At 42.3% G+C, this 25,574-nt stretch overlaps 1 protein-coding gene across 1 annotated transcript in view; it reads right to left on the bottom strand.

Moving 5' to 3' along the window:
• Positions 1 to 25,574, bottom strand: part of LOC110836787 (uncharacterized) — a 648,071-nt gene that overhangs the window by 600,392 nt on the left and 22,105 nt on the right. The window lies entirely within an intron of this gene.

The following is a 25,574-nucleotide window of genomic DNA, read 5'->3' as shown; positions in this document are numbered from 1 at the left end:
AGAGTTTTTGCACGGATGACCTGACGCCTAGAAAATGGAAAGATCATTTTTCAGGGTGAAAGCGGAAGGCCGGAGGCGAAGGGGCCATCAACTGCGACTGGACCAGTAGGACTGACGTGCAGGCCACTGAGAAGGACGATTCAGAGATATCGATCTGCGTCCCGATCAACAGCACTCACGAGATCCATTTTGACGACACACATTTCACAGCCGTCCATTGCCTTATGTTTATTGCAAACAAAAACGCAACTTAAACCCCACAAATGTCTTCTGTTAACCTACTTTCCTTTTATATCATAATAGTGGCTGCTGACTTCACCAATCCCGTGTGTCCGACCTCTGACATGCCCCCCCCCCCACGCTCCTCCAATTCCGCGATTAACTAGGGCGGGGACAGTGTATATCTCGGGGTCTTTTGGTACAGGGCTTAAACTCCGCGTACCTTAACGACAGGAAATTTGTTATGGAGATAATATTCCGAGGTTTCGCTGTCGAACTGCCTCACAAAATATTAGGCTCCTGCGTCTGTAGTGTTATGCCAGCGTTCCTCCCGCACTTGACAAGTTTGCTCAGTTGGTAATACCGACAGCAAAACATTACAAATTTAAATGTTCAGACACCCTCTCGTGGCATGATGTCCACACCAAATTTTACTAAAAATCCGTCAGTTCTTTCCGCGTGGGTAGGTTAATATCACGAGTTCGTCTTCACTATTAAGATGAAAGTAAGTTAAAAGTGTTGGTCTTACCTGACAAGATGTTCAAGCAGTTTCCCTGATACCATTAAAGGACACGGCCGCCTCTGTCCGATTGGAGCGAGCAAAAGCCTGTTTCAGGTCTCTAGAACCACGGTGTGCCGACCCGCGCGGTCTACCTGCCATGTTCTCTCTGCCTTACATAAATCGATCCGCGCGCAAACGAGCTCGATGCTGAACATCACCTGGTTTCTTCCCAACCAGCGAACAAACCGCCGGTTATTACACCCATCCTCCGACATCAAGTTCACTTCAACAACGAGGCCACTTCCTTTTACAGCGGCTGAGCCTAATGTTACAGAATGCACTCGGCTTCGTGCATAAAGCACCAGTTTCGCGGTGCAGTGTTAATAAAAGCCTCCGGACATTCTTTTTACAACCGATGTTAATAACGCGCCCTACGCCATCACCAACCTGTACCCAAAACTTCACGATGATGCCAACCACTAAGCACAAAGTTTCCCCAAACGTGCATCAACTGCTTGTCGTGCTGAACGTCCCTGCCTTCTTCTCGGGATAGGCCACGACTCATGTTCCCCTAAAGTTACGCACTAAAATTCCGGCATGAAATACGCCACGACAGCTCCTTCCCAATTCGTAGCTCTTGATAATACTAATACTAATACTAGTAAATATAACACGAAGTTGAGATAAACAACCTCAGTGTTGCTGCTAATGAAAGAGATTAAATAAGCTATGCCTAACTCCAAGGTACGGATGGGGTGATATTCAGCTGTTCAGAAACTCACGAACTCGATTATTCGTCATCACAGTTCCTTAAGCTAGTTAAACGAATAAAAATTTCCCTGGATATTATCCATCGTCTAGTAAAATATAAAATACAAAACGTAAAACGACGTTTCGGAGATGGGACTCTATCTCCGTCTTCAGGTTCCTACAAAGTTGGGCCCACTAGATAGAGCTAATCCCTATCTCCGGAGATAGAGTCCCATCTCCGAAACGTCGTTTTACGTTTTATATTTACTAGACGATGGATAATATCCAAGGAAATTTTTATTCAAATGACTCTTCACCATCGTCAAGAAGTTTTAGATTTGATAGTTAAACGAAGTCACATCATCGCAATCCGCTTCCTTAAATATTTCAAGCATTTATTTGTTCCCGATGCGTGCTACGTGTCCGGATTATCACACCCTTATTAATTAACGCCAATTAACAACACATGCCAAAAAGTGCATTTTGTGAGTGATGTTACCTCGTCCTGTTAACAATCTTCCCTCCCACGATCGTGAACTCCTCCGTATACAAAGGCGAAAAGCAACATAGCATTTCCGTCGCCGCCCTGAAGAAGGAATATTCTGCAAGCCTCAAGACGATGGGGGCTCTCCAATCGTTAAAGGGGCCAAACACATTTCTAGCCTGATATTAAATGCTTAGAACTTCATAAGGAAAACCTAAACCACATAACATTCTATACACCGATCAAACACACAAAATCTTTGTTACCAAGTGTACCAACTTTAGTTTAAAAATTCTTCTTTTTTTCTTTTCTTGTCCTGGGAATGAAACCAACATGTACTCGTAGAGTTTGTGGTAAAAACGTCCAACAAGCTTCCGCTAATCTCCGCATGTGTCAGTTTTGTGTGTTGCTGAATCATCTGTCATTTTAATAAAAGGTCCATCAAGGTGGCTCACGTGACATCAAGGTGTTTGATGAACGAAACAGAGATGAAGAAACGAACAAATTACATGTAAACTTTGTTCAACGAATAAGCCAAAGAAAGTGGAACAAACTCTCGACAGCTGAAGTGCCTGATGGATGAACTGTACTTTCGTCCTTTGGCTCACGAAATAATCAATAAATCCGTGTGTTTAAGAGCCAACTCGTAGCAAAAGTAGCCTCAAACAAATTTACTGGCCGTGAGGATGATTCCACATTTAAAGACATTCAACGCGATTTACGTAGATAAATTTTAATGCTGTTCATAACAAAAATGTTTCAATTCCATAAACTTTGACGGGTCATACAAGAGTCTGCTTTTTAAATAATATTTACACGAACTTCGACTCTCTCCTCGTTCTCTTAGAAATCCAAAAGAGGACGAGCGCAATCTGATTTAACCGACGACTAACAAAGATTTAATTTTTTAAAAATCGCTTCGTTCCGCGTGACGTGACGGCGTAAATGAGAGATGGCCACATTGCGTCCGTCCGTGACCAGAAGCAGTTTCAGCCGTGTTCCTCTATCACTGCAGTGCATGATGGGAAAAGTTTAAATGTGGCTGTTGACGAGTTCTCCTCTCTGCCTAGATCTTGCTCGTGCTATGCGTGGTTGCGGGCCTCTGTGCCCCTCGACACGAGAGCTTCCACGCTGCAATACGCCCCCTCTAAATTATCTGTACGGTTCTCGTGGCGATAACACGGACTTCTTGCTAATTGCGGGGCATGTGATAGCAGTGACATCACATGCGATATTCTTGTGATACTGCGACTCGTGAGCAGCTCGAATATTCTAGAATGCAACAAACCGACGTTCTTCTGTTCTGCTGATGTAGCGAAAACTTTCGATAGCCTACAGGCGAAACATGCTCGCCTCGTGTTGCGATTACGTTAAATAAACGATTCTACAAAATCAAGGAAGACGGAAAATTGTTACGAAGACGTCGATTAAGAAAGGGGCGTGGAAAGATGATATATGAAGGCAAAACTTGGGAATAAATTGAGGAACAGAGCAACAAATGCAGTGTTTTAATCAGATGATGTGTTGAAGATAGCTGTGTTCTGGGTTGTACCGACGTTTCAGAGGTACTTGCTGCCTCCATCATCAGGACGATGAGTACTCCTACCAGGCTACACGGCGCGAAATCGCCGCCTTGAGAACCTTAAATGCAGGTTAGATGATAAACGAGGGGCCGTACAGCCAGGACCAAAAATACTGACAAGTGACGAGTCACTGCGCTTTAAACTGGAAATTTAAAACAAAATTTAAAGCAAAATTAACAGAATTAAAGGAAAAAGAAGTCAACCAGAACATGCGGACGCTTGAACGACACTGTATGCAAAAATGAAGACCGAGGCAGGGAGGAGAGAGATTTGTGTTACGGGGCCGATTCTGACTTCACAGGAGCAGACGCCACAACAAGGATATAAAAACTGACAACACCTAAAATGAGTGTTTTAAGGAAGACAGCAGGGACTGGCCACTTGAGAAGCCGAGTCGTTGTGGCGCAAAGCAACAGCGCGGGTGAACAGAAAACCACGTATCATGCATGAGTTCCGCCTGCAAATAAACTCCACTGACGGAAAAGTAGTCCTGGAAGATCACGTAGAAGATAGCAGGTTTCACACCCTGGATAAAACACACCCAAGGCCTAATGACAAAAGATGATTTTCAAATACGAAAATTTAATATTTTACACGGTTTCTTCTCGACTCCTGCCTACGAATCCTCTGGTAAGGTCAGGTTCGATTCGAGGTGTTCCTAGTTTTACCAGACGCCATCTACAGTGAAGTTATATCACGTCGAACATAGATTAAAACAAACAAATCATATCAATTATTTATTTTAACACTTGTAAAAGTTAATTAATTTTTGTCGTACGTTCTGCACGTTAGAAACATTTCTATTGCTCGATTGCATTATCTTAAATAAAGGATTTGTAACTCGCAGCTCAAATTCCTTGTTATAAATTGTAGAGGCGTATCTGCTCCGGAGACTGTCTCTTACGGTGAGGTCCCCGCTGTAGTGAGGTGCAGACCTTCGCTAAATCAAGATACCCGCCATAAATATCGCACAACCGCTGCAGATTATTTATATCTTCTGTTGCCATAGTTTTCGATTCAACGTGGACAATGGTCCGCTTTGCTCCGTGTATTCTTCTCGTGATTTATAACCGCTGATTCCTATTCTCTACCGAAAAAATAAAATTGTTCGTGTGAAATTAGACCTCGTCTTTCACGTTTCGTTTTGAGCGAGGAGGTACTTGGGTAAAGTTGACAGAGACTGGAGAAGTGTTTGACAGTGTTTGTGTTCGAATGTTATTATACGATTCTACAGGGACTTAAGTGTTGACGCACATCGCAGTAAAAGCCTTGATGTGTAATATCGACATAATCCCGCAGATGTCAGCGTTCTCACACTACCGCACTATATGTTGTTAACATTGTTCGCCATTCCTCATTTGACGGTGGAACTATGCATCTCATGCCACAAAACGAGTCGGAGAGATATATTTGTTTTTGTATGAAGGAAACTGGATTCGCTGTTCGAATTCTTTATCTACTGCGACAAGAAATACGCAATTTGCTCCGAATCACAAATCTGAAATGTAACTGTGTTACTAAACATTGCAAGACTTGTGAGTATCAAACTATTATAAATTAAAATGCAGATGAGAGTAAGTCCTTTAACTTAAATTTAAATCAAACCCAGGAGCAATGCCAAATAAATCCAAAAAGCCAAATTTCAAATCCTGTTGATATGTAAATGGCAAGGAACCACAAGGACAATCACATTCATGAGATTCACGATAATGTGAAGGAGCGGCTGCCAAAATCTAATTATAAAACTGCTTAAGAAGACGTCATTCAAGAGGGAACATGACCTGCAGAGTCAGAGAGAAGTCACCGTACACTGTTACGGCTAGAAGCAGCTTAAAAAAATCTTGATTATCATCATCTGTGGTTACTTCAACGACGCGGTCATGGACTAATTCCCCGTGATGTCCCTGCATTTGTCTGGAAAAACTGAAGAAAACCACGGAGAAGTAAAGTCGGGATAGCCGTCTCCGGGCCCATATTTGAAACCGAAGCTTCACGATAACACAGCAAGAGAGGATGACCACTCCGTAGTTAAACTGTTGAGACGCGGCGAAGTTTGAAGAATTTAATAAAGCCTTCAATGCGATACCAAGGCAATCGAAAATACCTCAAGTACCCAGAGGCCTGTTTCTAAAATCTAGCTTCGAATTCGCAACTTGCAGTCATTATTACAAGTTACAGTAACGCAGTGACACGTCTCGCGTTAACCAAGCGCATTACATTCCGCATTTAACACGACGCTGCACCAAAAGAGCCCGGGATCCTTCCCTTCAGCTATGTCCTTTGGTGGGGACGACAACAGAAGGTCTCGTCACGGCAGGATGGATGGATCGCTCGCTCGCTCGCTCGCTAATGTCCCTGACGGTTCTCATATCTGGGAAACAAGACAGTAAGACTGATGACAACAGTCTTCCGTTAAAATGGACATGGAAACAAAACTGAGAGTTTGGAAGAAAAGTACGTAAACACAGAACAGTAAAAAAAAAAAACGGATATAGGATGATGAGAGAAAGAAAATATGGTGGAAGGAGGTTTCTCGGGGCGCAGACAGGGATGAAATCTGTACAGGCCAGCCTCCCTCCCACTTCTGCAATTTATTATCCTGAAACTGGGCACCTGCATTGCCTGACTATTCTTTCCTGACCCCCCCCCCCACTCCCTTCAGACTCCGTCTTCTATCTGGGAGCAAATTAGTTCTATGATGTTACCCGTTACCTCCATCATCAGAACGAATCATTGCCCTGAAGATGGAGGCAGCAAGGATCTCTGAAACGTTGGTCGATTTCTACGGGACTGCAGGGCACTACAACCCAGAAGACAGCCTTCGTAGCAAAGAGGGTCGGTAATTGAGGCTCCGCGTATAAGATGCAAGCAAAACAATTCTGAAACCTCGTGTTTCTACCGCGGTTTTTGGGTTGTGCCTCGTGGCCCTACATCCTAACTACTTTGCAAGTAAACACTCATTAGCTTTCAAGCGGGCAAGGAGATGAGTGATCGTGTACTCTCGGCTCTCCTCGCGAAAACAGTGAGAAGAGGCAAACCCCCATGTTTATTCATAATTAACACCAACTACATATATGATTAGCTTTACAGAAACCCCAGAAAGTCTTAAGACCGTTTATACGTCCATTACGACAATTTTTTTTTATATTTTATTCAATTAATAACTATTTTTAAAATGCATAATATATTTTCACCCAAAACAAAGATCAAATTTTGTAATTTCGAGCTGAGATTTCAATATTTTTTAGAGTTCTTTCCTAAAAGGTTGTGCCTTCGTCATGTTGACAATCTTGAGCACACAATTCACGGACGTCTCTAGAATCTCCGGCTACACGAAATTTCACGTGCGTACATTCAGGACAAACACAGGCACGGCTACTACAAACGCTGATTGACGTTTAAACGGGAGTAATGTTAATTCTACCAGAATTACCTAATGAACAGACGGACGGACGTAAGTTGTGTGTAGAACCTCACATCATGCAACTGGATCCTTGTACTGCTTTATTATTCATTGGTTTCCTATTTAACGACGCTGTCATAAGTCCAGTACATCAGAAGCGTCGTCATATACGACGACTGATATTTCATGATTTGGAAACAGTATCGAAGGAAGCGGTCGTGGCATGATTTAAGGTACTATCCCGGAATTTGCTTGTGGGCCTGAGAAAACGAACATCTCGAGTCATAGCAGTCGGTCCTCTAACCTAGCAAAGTCTTTCTTGATAATCCCTGATGATGGAGGCAGCAGGTCACTCGTATGAAAGGGTCACGTGAAGAGAAGTACAGACCTGCGGGGGCGAAGTCCGGCCGTGGTGTTAAGGCGCTCAACCCGCGCGACACACAACGGGGGGCTGTTTTCTGTTCCGAATGTTCCCGGGAGTTTGGGGTTGGGGGGGCGGAGCAAAAGGGGGGAATGTTAGAAGTGCTTTTGTTTCTTGATTTTCTTTTCACCTGTAAGCAGTCTCCTTTTTATCCTGTCTTTCTTTATACATTCTCCTTTCACTCCTCCGTTTACTCCGAACAAAAGATGAGACAATACGTGGGAAGAGACGAGATTTCAGGTACAGGAACGAATACAAAGGCCAATGGTGTGTTGATGTGGCGAGGATACGATAAAGGAAGGCCTGAGAGTGGGGAGAGGGGTTGCAAACTTTCGTGATTCGATAATAAACCACGAAGAGGGAGAAGGAGCCAGGATACTGAACAGGCCACAGAGAGAGAGAGTGACGATTCTATAGGAGTCGGTATCAGAATGAGTAAGGAGGGTAGCAAAATTTATAGATGTGTATAGATGGATCTATTCATACACTATATTGTATATATCTTGCATTGTGCCCCAGTCTTTAGAAGCAGAACTTTCGGTGCCTGGAGTAGTCTTTGTATAATTTGAAACTAAATAATGGATATCATTAATAGTTTAAGCAGTTCAATCATGAAGGATTTAGAAAGAAGGTTTATTACTCTTCTCAATATAATTGCATTGATTGGCTTTTACTGAGAGTTTCTTTCCGACATTATGAAAACTCTATTACGTACGTTCGAAAACGAGTGTGCAATTTTTGTTCGAAATTCGATTCTTCACACTAAAATATAAAATTTTCATGTCATTTAAAATTAATTGCTTTAATATTTAATCCGTTTATCGATGTGATGATTAATGAAACACGAATCAGAATGTGGTGCCTTGCTTACAAGCATCCGTCGCAAACATTTTCTGGACGGACAGATGAGCCACGGAAATCCCAGCCCGTGTTTATGTTGTGATCTAATCCTCCAACCCAGCAGCCCAAGCGCTCTGGCAACGAACCAACTTAACTCGGTGGAATTTAAACTCCCCAATTCCAGACTGGCATCACACATTTGAGCGCAAGCCACCAAATGCGCACTCAATATGTCTGAAGTACTTTTTACAGTACTCACATACTTTAAGTTGGTATTAGCATAATATAAATAATTTATGCACTTTTAAGGGACTGAATTTTGCCCATTATCCGTTTTAGGAACAATTACAAAACACTTCGCACTTAGTCATGGCGTGCATATAGGGTTCCAAAGGATCTTCCATTATATATCACGTCATCATTAGTAGTACTATTTGGTTTATTCATAAATTACCAAATTTCGCATGTTTAATTAGCCCGATCACAACGTTATATTTGTTTAACTTTTTAATTGAACCAGAAACAGACTCGACAATGCAGAAAGATCGATCCTTCGGGGGAACAAACGATTTCGATGCAATTGATAGTGGGTTCATAATAACAGCAGTAAGTATTAATTATTCGCCACCGAAAGAGTGGACCAACTTCCTGCTACGTCCGCGTAGATTCAGATGTCTCTCCACCTACACCGTACTCGTGAAACGTCACAACTAAAGCAACTGCACCCTTCTGATCTCCCCCCCCCCCCTGTGGGTGCATATTTTCTTAAGTTTCTTGATGTAAACAACAAAATTGTATCTTGGTTTATTTCAACGCAAAAAGTTTATAATTAGCACAAGGCTGAATAGCAGAGATTTTATGAGCCAATATCTGTCAACGTTGTGGAAGGAACGCGCAGTGGAAAGTCTCATAGATATTTAAATATTTCAATTGACATAAATTAATTAAGAGATGCGTAAGTGACAATGGACAGTCCCCTGTCCGAGATTCGAGTTAGGAATATCCAGGATATGACGTAGAGCGTATCGCCACACGACGATGTCCGGTCAAATTACACCGTCCAGGCTTCGAACAATGTACATTCCTAAAGCGAATGAACTGTACTACGAAAATGTCCTCCAGCCAGTGACAAATGAGGAGCGTTCTCCTCCGGCACACAGAACCACTTAAAGCACGTGTATATAGTTAACATTGGTTATGGGCTCCTCCGACGGATGAGAAGAGCTCCCTCGGCTGGTGACAACTTTCAAGAGGCGGCCGGTCGTTAAACGCAGGACCGCAGAACAAAACTGAAGACATTAAAATGTCACGCGCAGATGTGAAATAACTTTCGTGGTTTTGATTTAAATTATTAAGATTTTAATAACAATCGTACTTTGTTTCAGATAATAATATCATGGCGGCTGCTCTCAAAACCACTAAATATCAAGGCATATATAGAACAAAAAAAAACTTTTCCAATTGATTTAACTGCATGAACAGCTGTTTCTTACTTTCTGAGAATATCATAAATTACAAACGTCCGTCAACAGAAGTTTTCAGAAAAAGAAATTTGTACCTAAGGAAGATGAAGTGGGAAATTCTGGATATCAAACAGTGTGGACACTTGTGTCTCTACAACACACAGATGTAAGATTCTAGCTACAATTTTAAAATAAACACGGGGGAGTTGCGCATACTTAAAAAAAAGCTTAAATTAAGGGATGCGAAGAAATGAGGGTGATAAACTCCGTAAATCTCATTTGATGGCTCAACTCCGAGACACATTCTGCCTTGATGTTCTGTCTAGAAAGCATTTCTTTCGTTAATAAACATCCATTGTCTTTACAGAATGCGTTTACAAATACCTAAAATCCAATAAGAAAATAAAAAACTGAGGTGTGGTTTTCTGTGTAAGCTGTAATTTCTTGTTGTGAGTCACAAACGCCTCAGAAAACCGTGATTCTAGCCTCGACAACACAAGCAAAAAAACTTGCATTTGTTTTATTTAAACTGAGCGGTGGAATGTGGCTTCCATCACGAGACATTCCATGCTGTACTCTTAACATACGAAGTCGCCACGTGGCGTGAAGGACGTAGGAAGAGAACGCAAATTACTTCCGGCACAAAACTACGGTCTCCCGTTCCCTCCAATTATGAGGCACTGGGAAACTCGGATTAAGTTACTGTTCAACATAACTGCTGACTAAAGTAATGCCGTCCAAAAGAGGTTCATTACCGTGTTCACAAAACCCCGCCAGCAATACCTGTCGTGAGCCACACGAATCCAATCGCCATCCCAAATCGTATTTCCCAAAGATTCGTTTTAATAATATTCTCCCATCAGTGACGTGGTCTCTTCGCTTTAAGCTCACCAAGCGTCTCACACATCGTTAAACAGAACCTCGTGGCAAACAGCTGAACACAAACTGATCTGAGACTCAATCCGACATTTAGCCTTCAGAAACCGGCTTGTGTCTTCACGTGCCACGACGCAGGTTACCTGTGGCAAACCCCTGTGTATGGAATATATATATGGCCACGATGTTTCGTATGTCGGAACGTCTAGGGTTCAAATCTCAGCCCGAACACCGGATATGCTGACTGAAGTTTCCCTGTTTTTCCTCAGCCTCCCCAGGTAAATATATGGACAGCACAAAAATTAGGCCAAGATTGATTTTTTCCACATCTCTTCAAAGTCATCTTACATTAATCCAACTTGTCATTCGACTCTGTATTTTCTGAGTTACCGGAAATGACGTTAAATACACCGCTTCCATCCCTCTGCGATAAGTACAAAGTTATATAAATTCTAATGTAATGCAGGATTCGACATGAGTGGTGTCTTGGAGGAACTGAGTAAGACTATGGAGATTGTAACGGACTTCTGCCTGATAAATACTAATCGAGTATTTTACCGCCCACTTACCAGCCTTACAAATGGCGACGATCTGATCACAGCGTAATAACAGCAATATTAATAATCACAATAATTTAATAGTCTGATAACGTGAATACACATCCACCAACACAACACGAGCAAGTCTTTTGCGGATGACTCTTAACTGGATTTATCCAAACCCCACAATAACGATGATTGTAAATGTTTACAAAATCTACACCCGAAGTGGAATTTGAACCTAACTTGGAAGCGAAGAGCAGTTCTGCTCTTACGTGCTCTGACGTTCATCACAATCGTCACCGACTATCGATGATGATGATGATAATTATTATGATAAAGACTGAATTACTTAACTAATTAATCCATTTGCTTGACAGTAATCAATAAGGGCGGTAACAACCAAGTTCTAAAACAATAGGACGAGTTAAAAATAGAATAAAATCTATAAATAACGTAAAGATAAGGAAAAGACATTACGATATCGAAAATAAACAAGATCCGAGTGCACAGAATACGGACAATAAAAGTTAGAAGTAAATTCTGGGTGTGGGTTAGGTCTAAGATTATAAGATTTGAACAAGCAAAACATTTTATTCCTTGTAAGTGGCAATTTCTGCACAAAAACACGCAGTACGCCTCTGACCTTGAAATTAAGACTAACCGTAAATGTACAGAGGTCAGGACAATAGCAAAATCAAACACGGAAAAAAGCTAATTTTGTTCTTAAACGAATTGATAAGGGAAGTCATCAAGACGCCGCCTGAGATATTTACTGTAACTAAAATGCATTCGTAATTACCGTGGCACAAAGCAGGAAACTTTCTCTGAACTCTTTCGAATTTGGATGATTCCGTTGTCGAAATGGAGTTCGAATTTCGACCGCACAAAACAGAAACAAACTCTCAGAGACAGAATCGAAACAGACGCCACGAGGAATTGATAAAGATGAGGCAATGAAATGTATCAAACGCGACATTTTAAGCCCCTGAAAATATGACGTCAGGTGGACTTAAAACACAGCTCTCAGTCCAGTATCTTTGATACTATTTTACAATTCATAATTTCAGCTAATACTAACAATTTATCTCGTAAATAATGACAGCAGTTTTACCAACATCAATTGCAAAACAACATTTTTACACAGAATCAAATACGAGGTGCTTAGAACCGAAACACTGAAGCGGGCAGCTAGCTCTCTCTGATCGCATTTCAGTTACACCGTACAAACCACAGCCCACGTAAAGAAAGCGTCCACGTCTACTCGTTACGGATTACGTCTGCAAAACGCAACATCAATGAAAACTAACAACGTCCACCCACACACGCAGCCAAAGGGGACCATTGATGTGTAAACAGTGGCGGAACAGGCAGAACTGCGTTACACGCGTATCTCGTAAGAATTCAACGTTAAACCTGCGACGTATTCAAACTGTGTCTCAGATTCTCAAACTCCGCCGAGCAAAGTCCTTGAGAAACCGACAGTCGCTCAGCTGGTCAATAAATTCCCCGCCTGTTGTAGAACCCAAAGCTCCTTTACTACAGCGTAGACCTCTCCACCGGTCAATTAATTTATGATCCATTTTAATATTATCACCCAGTACGTCTAGCCCTGTCCAGTCGTCTCCACCCTCCAGTTCTTCTGACTCATATTTTGTTTTCAGCTACTCGCTAAAGTCAACAAACAAACGACACTCAGGCTCTATTAACGGATAATGAATAAGTTCCGGCTTTCAATACGAACACGAAGGTCGCGTCTCTGACACCAGGAAGTTATTAGATGGGAAACGCGATTCTAGAGTGTCTATTATTACCGACTAACATCAGTCCAGTCGTCCAGAACTAGCCTTAAAGTTGTCGTACAGGTGATAAAGCTTCAGTCCCAGACAGCGGTGTAATGATGCCACCTAACTGACTTGTTTCGGGTCCAGAACATCGTTCGGCGATCAATACAGTGGATTGGGATTTACGACAAGCGGAAATATCAGTCTCACAATCTCCGCATTTATCGTGCGTATTTCGCTTCACGAATTCCTTACAGCGTAATAACTGAAACGTCATTAGTTTGAAACAACTTTGTGCTAACACGAAGGGAACTTTGTATGCCTCAGCCGCTCCTGTCACAAAACAAAGTTCCACGTGTCAGAAGCACAGCGGTGATCGGTGTTTAGCAGACTGCCTAATGACCCAACTACTGGCGACTTCATATGTAAATGAACCGTAATGTGCGCACAGTGAATGCCATTCAATTTCCAGCAGCAAATTACATCAGATACGCTGTTTACAAAACAAGTGTAACTGAATTATGGAAATGTATTTCGTCGTCCTCCTTCGACATGCTTCCAGCAGAGAGAGTGTCCTTGTGAAACTACAATACGGACTCCGTCTCGAGAGTAATTTTCATTTCGGCTTCAAATTGCAGGAACACAATCTCACGTCGTGACAAGTATTGATTCAAGAAAAGCCATTTAAGCACGTCAGCGTAAATTACTTGGGACCTGGAGCCTCTTCTGCAAAATACGAGCCAATTGAAGTCCCTTTGCTTAAAATTAACCACCTCACCGTGAAAATGCATAGAGGCGTTGAGGTATAGTTCCACACATTATAAACTCCAGCCTCGGAATTTCACAACTCTTTTTATAAACGGCGACTCACTCAGGAATTGTTGTGGGCCAATCAAGCTTTCCATTTGCAGAAGAGCTCCGTTCACTGTGACACCGTCCAGCGCCTTACCGCTCCACACACACAGCTCCATCACTAATGAACGTTTCCATGCCAACATCAGTGGATCACGGATCTTGATGTGCTACAAAGTGCCACGTCCACTCCATCGCATGAAAAATTCAAACAGTGTCCACAATAGGTAATTACCTTAATGGAGCTTGCATTTAACATCTGTTCGCGACAAACAAAGTGCTTAGTCTTAGCAACGAGAAGTGATAAATGGCGAGAGAGTTGATTCCAAGGCATTAATTTTGAAATAGCACGAACGGAACAAAACATGTTTCGTTTCAATATGCATAACAGCTATTTCATGAAATGTGGGATTACGTAATAGCTCTAATCCTGAAGTTCCAATAAACGAATTAAATAGAAAAACGAATGTTAAGCCGAAGATATCCGTCTTCTGGGTTATTGCGCTGTGTAGTCTAGTCGATGTTAACCAGCGTTTCAGAGGTCATACTGCCTCCGTCATCAGAGTATGAAGATTTCTGTCTTCTGGGTTATTGCGCTGTGTAGTCTAGTCGATGTTAACCATCGTTTCAGAGGTCATACTGCCTCCGTTATCAGAGTATGAAGATTTCCGTCTTCTGGGTTGTTGCGCTGTGTAGTCTGGTCGATTCATCGCCCTGATGACGGAGGCAGTATGACCTCCGAAACGTTGGTTAACATCGACCAGACTACACAGCGCAATAACCCAGAAGACGGATATCTTCATACTCACCGCTGTGAGAACCTCAAGTCTTACGAATGTTAAGCCGTCTGCTTCAATCGTGACACGGTCTCACGAGGAAATTAACCTTCGTGTACACTAATTATCTTTTCAAAAGACATTAATAACAGCAATGGCTGTGCTACAAGACGAAATTCCGCAGAAGACGACGTGAGGATAAACGTTTTCTGACACTACACCCGACTTCAGCGAACTTTCGCCCATCGCATTAGGAAAATGTAATAAATCCGTCTCCTTCTACGAGATGGGCTGATCTCAACCACTTGAATGTAGCGTCACAACGAAGACACAGGCGTTCTTTCGAGGAGTCCGCAAAAATACAATCATCAGCGCCAAGAGGACTTCGTGGCAGCAAAACGCCTGACGAACGCTGACTTAGAGGAGCCACTTGGGTGACCTCACGCCTCAAGTTTCTTTACCGGCTAAACCAAATCTGACACCTCCGCAGTGGTTCAGGGACAATTCCAATCTCCTGTGAACGCAACGTCCCGTCGCCGCTCAAGAAATAAAGCTGTTTAAAATGCACTTTTCAGTCGAAATTCGTACACATCTCTTTCGTTAATTGCTTTCGTTAACAAAATTCTAGGAAGCTGAAATTTGTTTAAACAAGTCTGCAAATCCGTAACGAAACAATACACACAGACGCCAGGGACGTCTTTTGCAGATTTTGAATCTTAAATGCACCTAACCCAACCTAACCGAAAATAATCCAGAGGTGGACTCCGTCCCTAAAAGCGCAACCGCCTCTCGTGTGACCCCGCGGACCTTCTGACTAAACCGAATATTTTTTAAGGTCCCTACTGCCTCCATCATCAGAGAGACGGTAGAAGTTTACCGACTGCCATCGCCCTGATGATGGAGGCAGGAATTACTTTTGTCAGACTGCATGCCGCTGCGTTGCAGAAGACAGCCGTGACAACCACAGATCACGAATGACTTCAGATATATTTCAGTAGAGGTCACCGTGTTAATGCGACAAATTCTTTGCCAGCCGTGTACTGCATGTAGTCGAATCAAATTGTTGCAGGCGCCAGCAATGTCTTGAACTACAATTTCGGCCCAATAAGAGCGCTAGATTGGGGTTGACCGGGGCAACTCAGCGAACACGGCGACTGACAAACTGACTTCTGTGAGCGTAACAGAGACATTTACGGCGAGGGACCAGGTTTAAGACCCACGCAACAGAAGGGATGGAAAGTAGGTGGGTGAATGTTAGAAATCCTTTTTGAAAAAGAACCCAACAGGTAAACGAAATGCAGAGACCCTAGAAAAATTAAAAATATGACAATTTTAGAACAATTTTAACATAGTCGGAATCTTGAAATTATATTTCAGTATCACCAGACAATTATTCCAAACACTGAGTCCAAGCTAATCACTAAAATATCACACATGTAGACCCTGAGCAGGTAGCAAAACTATCTAATCCGTGAATTCAACGGCGGATAATACGTTCTGTGCCCACTCTGCTCGTCCCGTCTTTGCGTCACACTTGCTTTTACTCTCACATATCACCGTGTCACTTCAGACAACAACACAAACACAAACACATCTTTCCTCTCCTCGCAATAAAATATCCAGTCGTGAGTTGAGCGAGGTCCTTGCCATTCGCCAACCCACCCTTGCAAGCGAAATGTATCCATAAAGCGATGATATGTGTCTCCTACCACCGACAGCTTTTGAATACCAATAGACCATTATGTAAAGGGCAGATCCATCCTCCTTTCACACGGTCGATGTCTTCGGCTATTATGTACAAGCTTGTTAGACTTCCAACCTACGCGACAGAGCGCTCGATTCAATAAGCATCCCAATTGTGTTCCGTCCTCAAATTCTGACACTACGAGATGCGAGTATGTTTTATAAACTGGGCCCGAAAGTAAGAAATCTGTTGTCTTTCACAGCGACCAGACGTAAATACGAGATTTATGACCGACGTAGGTACAAGCTGGAATTAGAACACATTCCGTATCGGCCTAATACGAGTATTATTATCAGAATCAGAATCACTAAACAACACAGGAAAAAACGTCTTACGTACAACAGCCATGTTGACGTGTACGTGTGTGAAACATGGTCCATCAGAGTAAAGGAAGACACGTAATATTACGAAACGATCAGAATCGGGTAAATGAAGATGTAAAATAGTCTATGTATTTTTTTTTCCTGTATGTCCAGTCATAAAATGCTGGAAACACTCGATATCTCACGAGTAGACGAGATACAGAGCCACCTATAAATGAAATGGTGAACTCGACTCAGCTAAAGGGATTAATGACAAAAAGACAAATTGGAGTCTTTTCTCAACGGCACGCCATCTTTCAGACCACTTCGGTGTCAAAACACTGGGGACTAAGATGGCGTCACACTAGAGACTTGCGTCAGAAGTGCATTTCACGAGGCTGCAAACAGAACTGCAAGTAAAGATCTCGATTCTATTTATACAGAGCGAGATAAAATGCACTTCTCCACGCCAAAATACAATTAGAGGAGTGATAGAGATAGACAGATGCTGTCAGTAAGCTGACAGCAATGTTATTTATTTATTTATTCGTAGGTTACGGTTCACCGTTCCAAAATGCGATAACATTTAAGGGCTTCGAAACGCCATTAACAAATCAGTTGATTATGTGCAGTAAGTCAACAGCTGGCGGCATAATCGTCCAAACTTAAAATATTTTGGGACGAATGAGACAAATCAATATTTTATTCGCGGGAATAAATTAAGAGCCCATTAAGTACGGGGACTGCTCTGTACCGCCCGGTTCAGAATCGTTCTTCTTCCCATCTCGTGTCTGAAAACGAAAACGTATCTAGCAAGATAAACAACGCCACGTGACCCGCTCTGCCACTCGACACTCGAGTTTCAATCAGAATTAAGTAATTTTAAGTGTGGTTAAAATTTCTTGAACTAATTGAGACGTAAGTACACGTTACGTCTTGACTAAACCGGAAGAAATTTGCATTACCTTTTCTTAGAAATTCATACAAGCTTCTTTTACGTCTTTTGTGAACTGGAACAATGCAACGTTTGTACATAAATTTACATTTCAAATTCCAAGTACTTCGAAATAGATTCTGTATAAAAGAACATAAATCAATCTCAGCTTAGCCTTAAAAAGTTTGTAAAGAATCCATTACCGTCCACACATAACAATGTATTAGAGGCTCCAATCCACCAAACGACGCAGCCACCTGAACCTTTCCTCCTTGATTACTTTCGGTAAACTCGTGAGCTGCCATCTCACCGATACAATCTCAGATACTCAGAACAAACTGTCAGCAACTTCTCGTTAGATTCGGACGCGACGCCTCGGTCAATACGAACGACTGGATGGACGACGGACGCAGTGAGGAGGGTGTCAGAGCGGAGTCCTCTACTGAGGTGATCGTTTCGACCTTACAGAAGGAAGCTGGACTTCGTATAATGAGGAGCTTCATAATTGGCTCACTTTTCCACGCTTAATTAGCATGATCAAATGAAGAATGGATCGGTCAGCTGATGAAAGAACACGGGTTTATTGTTTATTTATTTATTTAATATCTGATTATTTTCTTTGGTGTTCAGAGCAATTTATTTCACACATTTTCATTGTATCCCATTATGTATTAAAGGCTTGCCCTCTTTTCTTATTCGCCTTATCCTTAGCTGAACACTTTCTTAATTTTCTCCAATTTGTGGCCGTCCTGTACACTGAACACAAAATTTCAAAACCGCAGACCCATAAACTCACAAGTGTTAACAACCAATCCCGTGTTTGCTTGTTTGATTTTTATTTTATTTTTATTATTTTACCTTCCTTGTCCATTTAACGAAATATCGGGAATTAACTAATTTAATTTAATAACTTCGTTACGGCAACATCAGAGATGTATGAGGGGAGTTTGGCAAGTGCTACGGCGCGTGGGTTTAAAAAAGACCAACATCAGAGACAGACAGACATATGTCAGGCCTTAAGAATATAGAAACTGGGATCGCACACAACAATCAGGGCCGATAAAAAGCTGTAAAATACTGTACAGTCAAAAGATTTTGGGCCCCTAAATTTCTTATACACCAAAGGATGACTTGTAGCTGAAAATACACACTGAAATAATGATAATTTTCAAAGGGTATGTAGCACGCATGGGAGAAGAAAATATGTACATGATTCAGTCGTAAAACGTTAATGGAGGAGATCACTCGAAAGGTTCAGGAATATGTAGGATAATATCAAAACGGATTTTGAAGATGAATGCTCAGACTGACTCAGGATACGATGAAGTGGCGAGTTCTCATCAACAGACTAAAGAAAGATCAGAACTCATTAAACGTGGGAAATTGTCTGGGTGACTCTAAAACTTCTCAGCCGTCGATTAGTAGCCCGTACTTTGTTGCTGGATCATGTTTCGTTTGGGCTAAAGAACATGAAGTGTGTCCCCTGTCCTCAGGTTGCAGATGGAAGAGACGGTCACCGGAAGCTTAGGATTGAATAAGCAGTCGCGGACAACCGATAATGGGTGTTCCTCCTGCCTAGGGGTTTGGCGGGTGCTACCAATTCCCCACCGCAAAAACCAAGAACGTCGCGAAATAGGATAGGTCATATAAATTGCATGATGGGAGTTACGTAAGTCGTATCCTTCACCACTGTTATTACTACGATGATGAAATTAAGGAGGATACGCTACGCTAGCAATGCAGTACGCACGATGGAGATAAGAAATGCTCACAAAATCTTGGCAAAAAAGTCTTGAGAGGGAGAGGCCGCTTGCAACACCTAGACGCAGATGATATTAGAGAAATTGGGTTCAATTCTTGGTCCTGACACAGGAAACTCAGACTCAGGTTTTTCGGTGGTTCCTTCAGTCCCTACAGGAATATTGGGGGGGGGGGGGGGATACTGCCTTAAATCAAGCAACGAACACTTCCTTCCATATCTTCTTCAATGTATTAATATTAATCATTCTAACATTCAACGGTATAACAGCGTCGTTAAACTACAAACACGCCATGTATTGTTGATAGTGTAGATCGATGGTAGTAAATTAAATATATGAGACTCATATTTGACGCAAAATTTTTAAAAATTTAAAACTGTTGAAAATGGTTTCTTTAAATTTTAAGTCTTTGCAAATCTGTGAAAAATGTGAAAGTTTCCAAAAGTGTAGAATTTTTAAACTGTTTATAAATTTCTAAAATTATTAAAAATTTTGAATATTTTTAAAAGTCTTTTAAAATTATCAAAAACTCTGAAAATTCTTGACAATTTTGAATAAACTGGAATATTTTCTTAAAATTTTGAAATGTTCTACAATTTTGAGAATTCTTTAGAATTTTGTAAAATTTGGACTTAACAGTAACACGCTTTGCACAACAAACATCAGTCAGGATATTCTGGCGTTCTAGCAGCCCTATGAAGGTGGTAAAATCTCATATACGTATAATCACTATTCAGCAGGAAAGTGTGCAGTGAACCACAAGCTAGATTAAGAACACGGCCAAAGAACGTTAAGATTCCCAGTGCCTTAGTTCAAACAAAGAATAGCACGGGCTTCCAACACTGAAACTTAAACAGCACAACCTACAAATTAGTTATTAGCCCGAATAGTAAACTTTCTTGTAGAGATTTCCCACTCAATTAGCGACCATCTTTGTGACGTCACGTGGCTCTGTATCGCATCAACAAATTTGTTGGTAGAACTGCCAGGGGCTGTCCGAGCCATTTCTACCGGAAGTAGATCAAACAAAGAACGCAGTAGCTACTGACGCACTGTGAAGCAAAGCGGAAATCTCGAACAGCCAGAGGTCATCTGCTAATTTGTTTCTGTTTCTACTAACGCTTCTAAAAACATGCGCGAGCAAAGGAACCCCTCGCCCTTCCAACTGTACCTAATTTTCTCTGCTCCAGTTCCCTTTCCTCTGGGCGTTTATCCGTATTTCTGTGGACAGCTCAGACTCGAGCGTCATTTTCCAGTACACCTCAGATTTAACTGCAGAGGGGCATTGTCCCTTGACGGATGCCCCCTACATGTCTGATCACAGATGATGAAAATCGTGAAATCGGATCCCAACACAACTCAGACCGGCCTACAAAAAAGTTCCTCTCAAAAAGCATTGAAGACGTCGTACAGAAGTAAACCTTGATGATACATTAAGCCCTCGTTCTCAGAGTACCGAAGTTCATTAAACCTATACATAACCCGAGGAGAAGCAAGCCCGCGTTTGAACAACGACAGCTTCGTTCACCTGGCAGATTCCACCACACAGAGAGGCTCTCTTTAACCGAGGCCTTCGCCCCCTTTGACTTGCCTCTCCCTGGGCTTTGCCCTCAGTTCTGATGCCTTCCTTCTACCCTCTCAGGTTAAATCACCCAGATCTCCAGAAAACCAAGACTGCGCCCGAGGGGCTTGGCCGAGTAGGCGAGGCAAACATAAGCCTGGACACCATACAGGCGCTTCGCCCCACTGGCCCGTGTCTTGCCCACCGAACCTCGAAACTCGTGCGCTTCCGTAATTCTGGTTGCAGAAATGTGAACCAAGACCACTGTTTGGCGAAATTTTTGCAACAACGAAAACGGGTCACAGTGCAACATGGGGAAACATGCTTTTTTGCATCTGAGAGTATGCAGCGTTGATTGACAGAATTATCGATGAATAATGAACGGAAAGGGAACAGGAACTGAGTGGTCATGACCTTATTCAATGTGTTATCCCGGCATTTGCCTGGGTGGGACTGAGTAAAACCGCGAAATTCTCCCCAGTCAATATCGCCGGTCTCCGGGTCCAGATTTGAGCCCCCCGCCCCTGAAAACGAAGCTGGTAGTAAGCAACTGAATTTAAACGAATGAAGCTGCAATTGTCCAAATATCCGACAGAGTGGCCCTGCTCTTATTTAGCTTCAATAGCTGCGTAGCCATGCTCTGTGAGAGGATGAGGAAGCCGGAGGTCGGTAAGGCTTGCCGGAGCAGTTGGCTCTGACAACAGTCGCCATTTAAGCAAGGCTGGACTAATGAATTCACACAGCGCAAACAGCCTTAGGACCGCAATAAGATCACCAACAAACGTTTGCTCTCGGCTGGTAAAGCGTTCTTGTGTTCAGACGTCGTCCCGCGAGCAGTCAAAAATCTCCTAACTTCTGACCTCCCATTACATTAGCCTTATCACCAAGTTCACACGCCTACCAATTTTCTTAATATTATCTCAATGTTTACGGTGTGATCCGGTCTACGAATGCCGCCTGTCAGTTCGAACTTTTGAAATTTAATTAAAAGTTTTCACTGGACCACGGTTTAATAAACAAAAGTAAAGCGTGGATATCTGAACCTCATAAGGATGAATTTGAACGTTACTGGTCAATTTAAAAGAGAAATGTACTTGGACAATCAACCAAAACACTTGAGCATATCTCAAATGTGAGTCAAGTCGAAAGAATGAAGCTGAGGCCAAAGTTATACAAATCTAAACAAAGCACGTGTTTATGGGTCTAGCCATCTTGGAACTTCATTTCGCTGCATGAGGTGGGCGTTTAACATGTTTCCAACTCAACAAAATTCGATTTTAATATCTTGTACCTAAAAATGAAATTGTGTGTCTGTTTGCTCTAAGCTCCAGAATGGATAAACCAGTTTTCCGCAAACTTGGCTTCCTTATGCAGTTCAGAAACCAAGCACCAACACAGTTTATGTCGGTGCGGAGATTGCAGAAAAAACTGTCTTCACTTCGAGTTGATGTTCAGGAAAAATGTAATTGGAACTGTCTTCATCTAAGATAATTAAATTATGTCGAAAACGGTTCAACTCTAGTTAAGACAAATGCTAATTATACAATGAATGCTACATTTACTCAGTACGAACTCTTAATACAAAATAATAATAATAATAATAATAATACATCAGGGAACTGCATAAGACCGCCATTTTGGGAACTTCATACATCATCTGAAAGACGCTTTTATAAAATAAAATTATATAATACATGTGGCACTTACTATAAACAATATGGATCCCGGAAATAGCTGCTGCCCTATGTACCTTAGGGACAAGGTCTGTCTCGGGTACATGGAAGTACATACCCCATAAAGTGGTGAATATTTAATGGGATAATAATAATAATAATAATAATTCTCTTCAACACATTTACAATTGCAAGCAGCAACGACTGTGTACAAGGCGAAGCTTGCGTTGTTGTAGAAACCTTGCCTCAATACGAGGTCAGTAGGTCCGGAAGTCCGCGCGATACAAAAGTAACCTTTATGATTTCTGCCCTGAAATTGTTGTTGAATATTTACGTACTTCCATCTCCCGTCCCGGCTTCTTCTTCGTCACTCGCGGGAAGGAGAAATAACAACGCCTCAAACGCGCGTCCGTCTGACTAATGCACGCCACTTCCGGCAGCAGCAGCGCCACAACGGGCCCTGGCGGTAACTTCTGGTTTCCAAGTTCAGGAGCGAAGAACGTGTTAAGTCGGGTACACATACAAACCTACGTACAGATGGAAGAGGGAGAAATGATTTCCAGAGATTTGCATCGGGAAGAGATGCGGAAATCAGGGCAAGAGGAGCTGAGCAACTACAACAGCTTACACTACAGACCCCTGCAATCGATCATAAACTACGCTGGATTCCAGGCGTTGAACTGCTGTCGACGAGGACGCGATTAATAGAAAACCAGAAACAGAGACGAACAAAGGATGGAACAATTCAAAGAGACAGCTAAGGGAACGGTTTACGAAATCAAGTTGGCTGATGGAAGTTTACGGACGTTTCAGATGTGCTCGTTGCCTCCTTCAACAGCTGATGTAGCGCCACTGAAACGTCGGTAAATTGCTATCAGTGTACACAGCTTTATAGCCCAGAGACAGTCGTCTGTGTGAAAATGAAAAGTCAATTCAGGACAAGAACTTCTGTTCCTCAAAGGAAGACCTGGGCCCGGTGACGTCAACGTTGTCATGGCGCGGAGTGTCTGGCACTCGTGGAATGATCCGCGTTTTTTTTTTCCCTGTTCTTAGCCGGGATTGGAATGTGTCTGCAAAATTTAGTAAAATTCCCCTGAATCATATTTCTTGAAAATCCGTTTAGTAGTTCGCGAGTTCAGTCACGTGTCATACGGACAGAGCGAGATATGTGAATTATTTTTTTAAAAAAATTCTTTGCGTAGACACTTAAAGCATGATGAAAGTAAAGGGAAGTACAAATAATGAGGATTACAGAGAAGGTGTTTGTTTCGTTGAAAAAGAATAAGATTTAAAGAAAGGGGAAAATCGAACAAAGAGAGAGAATGAACAACGCAACTAATGCGGTCCATTCATTAACCATCGAGATCTAACGAAAAGGACAGGCGACCCCGGTCCTGCGGTGCCTTCCGAACTTCTCGCTTTCAGAACACCAAACAGATATAATCATTCAGTGGGTGGGCGACCTTCCGCGTCGTCAGTTTAGCGGCTACTTAAACGCTCCGCAGACACCGCGCGCTCTGCTAACCTGCCCTCTGTAAACAAACGACTGCTGTTTTAACAAGACTCTCTCGGGTAATTGATGAAGCACTGTTTACGGACTCGTGTGTGCTGTAGAATGCAATTACAACTGTTTCGCCTAGTTTCATCCTGCCACGAGCACAGCGGATTTCAAGGACGCTTCACACGGTGTTCGCGTATGACGGCGGCAGATTAGACTGGAGAGGCACTTCGCCTTCTGCCTCCACCGCGTACGTAACGATTTGCCCCGTCTTTTGTGCGACCTGTGCCAGATTGCACTGACTTGCAAGAGAGATTACTTTTCCCAGGTAAAAGTTCGCAAATAAACCGTGGGCCGAACAAAGCGCCATTACGTATACAGCGGCTGAATGCGGAAACAAACTGATAAGTAAGGCCGCAGACAATAGGATGGTTGGGCAATCGATGAGTCTCAAGTTATCCCACGAAATGCCAAGCAGGAATGCAAAAAACAAACCAGCTAATGTTTGTGCTCAGGCATCGTCTTCAAACTCAGCGTTCCTTCGTTTGCTCGTATCAACGAAGAGGTGACAAATTAACAAAGACTTCACAACTTGATAGTCTGTTCCGTTCCATAATTTCAGACACCTAAAAGCCACACCAGAATTTTGTACAAAAAATAAACAAATTTAAAAATTCCAATCAGTTTAATTAGCAGCAATTAAAACGTTACTGAAGATTGCTATCTTCTGGGTTGTTGCGCCGTGTAATCTGGTAGATTTCCACCAACGTTTCAGAGGTCATAGTGCCTCCGTCATCAGGGCGATCTACACGGCGCAACAACCCTGAAGACAGACATCTTCAGACTCACCGCTGTGAAAACCTCAAATCCTACATTAAATGTTACTGTGTGTAAGTTAAGACGTAGGATTTTCTCTTAATTATTCTACCACCGTTGGACGTGGATAAAACTGAGTCTGATCCAGAGCCGAAAGAGCGTGTGACTACGCCGAGGCTAACATCCGAAATGGTAATCGATGATTTGTCTCTACGACTTAATAGCACGTCTATGTCGTATGTCGTGTATCCCAGCCAATGTATGTAATGCAGCTGAGGTAATAATTTAGTTTAATATTAACTGATGTGATAAGGAATGAAATCTGGTTACGTTATTGGATTATAAATGAAGCTCCCTAAGAAAGAAAATTTCTATGAAAGTAACAAACAAACAAACAGGTCGTTAACAATTTTTTCCAGTTAACACATTAAGACCTACAGGTCCTTTTAACACGAGGGTCAGACATTAAGGTCCAGGTACTCCGTCAAGTACATATATCGTTAGGGGCAAAGGGGGGCCTCATAAGAACAAATTCTCAAAACGAGTGGGCACAAAGTAATTTTAAAATATTTTCAGATTTCCCAAAGATAGAATCTGTGCACCAAATTCAATGGCGTTACCCCAAACTAACTCACTCCATGGACCGTTCCTTGCTGAGAAGCTGACAGTGCCCTCAGACAGTTAAGAAATTACTCGTATTTCAAGGATCACGAAGGTTCATTACCGTATTTACAAAAGCATGACACCAGCCCCTGTCCTGAGCGAGATGAATCCAACTCACACCCCCAAAACCC

The sequence above is a fragment of the Zootermopsis nevadensis genome, unplaced genomic scaffold (assembly GCF_977971745.1).
Source record: "Zootermopsis nevadensis isolate Lab colony 2312 unplaced genomic scaffold, Znev_1.0 Znev_ptg000061l, whole genome shotgun sequence".
NCBI classification, from domain to species: domain Eukaryota; kingdom Metazoa; phylum Arthropoda; class Insecta; order Blattodea; family Termopsidae; genus Zootermopsis; species Zootermopsis nevadensis.
Note: the sequence above shows the minus strand (reverse complement) of the source record. Positions and strands in the feature narration are given on the sequence as shown.